General features: G+C 36.2%; 1 non-coding gene across 1 annotated transcript; it reads right to left on the minus strand.

Moving 5' to 3' along the window:
* Positions 1-2,579: 2,579 nt before the first annotated feature.
* On the minus strand, positions 2,580-2,679 carry LOC118521516 (U6 spliceosomal RNA). The gene has a single exon (XR_004910177.1). It is a non-coding gene; the product is annotated as a U6 spliceosomal RNA (small nuclear RNA).
* Positions 2,680-4,048: the final 1,369 nt, after the last annotated feature.

Genomic DNA, 4,048 nt, shown 5'->3' on the forward strand with positions numbered 1-4,048 from the left:
ATTGGCTCATTTGTTTAACTTCCCTCAAACAAGTATTGAGCAGTCATTGTGTTTTGGACACTTCTAGGCAACAGGGGAGAAAACAAAAAACATGTAAATGATACGTCTTCCTTACCCAGCTTAAGGTAATTACATGATAACATTTCTTTCTGGGCGCCTGGGTGGCTCAGTCGTTAAGCGTCTGCCTTCAGCTCAGGTCATGATCCCAGGGTCCTGGGATCGAGCCCCGCATCGGGCTCCCTGCTCGGCGGGAAGCCTGCTTCTCCCTCTCCGTCTGCCTGCCGCTCTGCCTACTTGTGCTCTCTCTCTGTCAAATAAATAAATAAAATCTTTAAAAAAAAAAAAAACATTTCTTTCTTATGGAGGTAAGATTTACATTCAGTGAAATGCATAGATATTAAGTGTAAAATTGGATAAGTTTTAACAAAAGTATATATTCTTGTAACTACCACCCCAATCAAGACATAAGACATTTCCATCTCCCCTAGAAAGTTCTTTCATGTCTTCCTTCAGTCAGTCTCCCTTCCCAGATAGGCAATTGTGTTCTGATTCTTATTATTATGCTCTTGAAGTCACATAAATGGAATTATATGGTATGTATTATTTTGTGTCTGATTCTTTTACTCTGTACAATTTTTTAGAGATTCATTCGTATTATTGTATTAGTACTTCATGACAAATATTCTTTTATATACATACATGAAATTTTTTTAAAAATCCATAATCCTGCTGATGGATATTTGTATTTGCTTCCAGGTCTTGGCTACTAAAAATAAAGCTGCTGTTAACACTCTTGGTCAAGTTTTTGTGAATGTAGATTTTCATTTTCTTGGATAAATATCTAGGAGTAGAACTGCTGGGTCATTAAGTGGATATATAATTTTATAAGAAGCTCCCAAACAGCTGTCCAAAGAGATTATATCATTTTATACTCCCATCAGCAGCGTATGAGAGTTCCACTTGTATAACATGCTCACTAACAATTGATGTTGTCAGTCTTTTTGTTTTAGCCATTTTAGTGGGTGTGATGTGGAATTTCAATATGGTTTTAATTCATATTTCCCTGATGACTAGTGATGTTGAGTATTTTTCATGTGCTTATTGGCCACTTTTTGTGAAATGTCTGGTTTTTGCCTATTTAAAATTTTTTCATCCTTTTATTTTTGATTTGTAGGAGTCTTTCATATATTATTATATAAGTTCTTTACCAAATATATGTATTAAGAATATTTTCTCAGTTTATGGCTTACAGTTTTTAATAGATTTTATTTTTTTAAAAAGATTTTATTTATTTGAGACAGAGAGAGAAAGAGAGCATGAGCGGGGGGGAGGCAGAGGGAGATGGAGAAGCAGGCTCCCCACCAAGCCAGGACCCTGACGTGGGCCTTGATCCCAGGACCCTGGGATCATGACCTGAGCCAAAGACAGATGCTTAACCATCTGAGCCACCCAGGCACCCCTAGATTTAATTTTTTTAGAGATGTTTTAGGTAAACAGCAAAATTGAGCAGGTGGTATAAAGAATTCCCATCTACCTCGTGCCCCTCCGTATGCATAGCCTCTCCCACTGTCAACACCCTGCACCAGAGTGGTACATTTGCTACAATCAACTGACACATCATTATCACCCAAAGTCCATAGTTTACATTAGGGTACATGCTTGGTGTTGTACTATGAGTCTGAACAAATATATAATATAATGATATGTATCCACCATTGTAGTATCGTATCATACAGAGTTCTTTCAATGCCCTAAATTCCTCTATGTTCTGCCTATTCATCTGTTCATACATCCATCCTCTGACAACCATTGATCTTTCTACAGCCCTGTAGTTTTGCCTTTTCCAGATGTCTTTTGCTGGAATCGTATGTAGCCTTTTCAGATTAGCTTCTTTCACTTAATAATATGCACTTAATGTTCCTCCATGTCTGTTCATAGCTTGATGGTTCATTTCTTCTTAGTGCTGAATAATATTCCATTGTCTGGATATAACATGGTTTATTTATCATTAACCTACTGAAGGACGTCTTGGTTGTTTCCAGATTTTGGCAATTGTAAATAAAACTGCTTTAAACAACTGTGGGCAGGTTTTTATGTGGACATAACTTTTCAACTCATTTGGGTAAATACCAAAGAGTGCAATTCCCAGACCATGTGGTCAAGAGAATGTTAAGTTTTGTAAGAAACTGCCAAATTGTCTTCCAAAGTGTCTGTACCATTTTGCATACCCATTAGCAATGAATGAGAGATCCTATTGTTTCATGTCCTTGCCAGGCTTTGGTGGTGTTAGCATTTTGGATTTTGGCCATTCTAATAGGTGTGTAGTGGTATCTTGTTGTCATTTTAATTTGCAATTGTATAATGACGTATTGATCAACTCTTCATATGCTTATTTGCCGTCTGTATCTTCTTGGGTGACATGTCTATTCATTTTTTGATCATTTTTTAGATTGTTCTAATGTAAGAATTTGATATACATATACATCGTAAACAGATTAACACAATCAAGGTAATTAACATATCCAATACTTCACATTGTTAAGATTTTTGTGTGTGGTGAAAATACTTAAGGTCAACTCTTAAATATGGGCTGCTTCGCGAATTTGCATGTCATCCTTGCACAAAGGCCATGCTAATCTCTGTATCATTCCAATTTTTGTATATGTATGTGTTGCAGAAGTGAGTACTTGAGGCTTATTTTTCTCCATACATTTTTACAGTTGTTCCAATGCCATTTGCTTAAAAAAATTCCCTATCTCATTGGATTCACTAGGCACCTTGGTAATATTCAGTTGACTATATATAAATTGATCTATTTTTTATTTCACTGTTCTGTTCTGTACACATACACACATTTTATTACTGTGTTGTTTAATCCAGGCTGGATTCATTATTATATTTTTATAATTATTTTATATTTATTATATAAAATTTAATTTTTTTAAAATTCCATTTTTAAGAAATTAAAATTAAAACATTTCATGGTTCCCTGAAAATATTGGGGGCCCTAGGCACTGTGCCTAAGGCTAATTGGACCTGATAGGAGTAAAGCTAGGTTCTGCACATGTAGCCCCGTCAGAAACTGGGTGCAGAGGCCTATGAAACTTTCCTTAGGAGCACAGGCGAGGCTTGTGGGCCCTAAGATTAATAGCAAATATCTAGGAGCCTATGATAGTTTACTTTCAATGTTATATTTTCATTGTATTATCCCTATGACTAAATTCTTGTTAAATATTATGATACTGACTCAGTTGGTCTATGGGGAATTAAGGAAAATATCTTTTTAGTCAGGGTTCTTAGTCGTAAACAACAAAAGCTGTCTTTGGTTGACTGAGTAGAAAAAGAGTTTTATTAAAGGGCATGAGGTAGTTCACAAAATGGTTGGGATATTTGGAACATTAGGCTCAAGGCTAAGCCTCAGGAAGAATGCCCAAAACCGCATCCCATGAATAGGTCTAATGAGGAAAATGTTGCCACCACCAGCCACTAGAAGTTACAGTTTGTCTCACTGCTGTTCTGTGTGAGGAAAGCATTTGCAAGGATTATCATTACCGTCATTAGTGTCAATTATTATTTTTGCCAAGAACTCAGTCTTGCAGCCCCTGTAAGTGCAGAGTGAGAGACCGAATGTTTCATTAATAATTATATAAAAACACTTCGCCACATATAAGACCCAAAATATCTGAAAAACAGAAAGTCAAGAAATAAGGAATTCTCCATTTCTCAAGAATTTCTCAAGGAAACAAAAATACTACATAGTATATGTAGTTTTATTAAAGGGCATGAGGTAGTTCACAAAATGGTGCGCTCAAGGAGCGCACAATTTTCTGAAGGAGGTAAGCGTATGCATGACTATTAGTAAAACCATTTTCCTGTGTAATATAAGCGAAATGATAGGGGAGCAGAGAGGAGGAGACAATTTCAAATCAGGAGCATTTGAGCCTTGAAGAATAAGCAGGGAATGGAACATTCCACAATAGAGGGAACCAAGTGGGCAGATAAGCAGAGTTAAACTGAAGGGTGTATTTGAGGTTTTAAAATTTACAAC

Source organism: Halichoerus grypus, chromosome 7 (genome assembly GCF_964656455.1).
Source record: "Halichoerus grypus chromosome 7, mHalGry1.hap1.1, whole genome shotgun sequence".
In the NCBI taxonomy this organism is placed as follows: Eukaryota; Metazoa; Chordata; class Mammalia; order Carnivora; family Phocidae; genus Halichoerus; species Halichoerus grypus.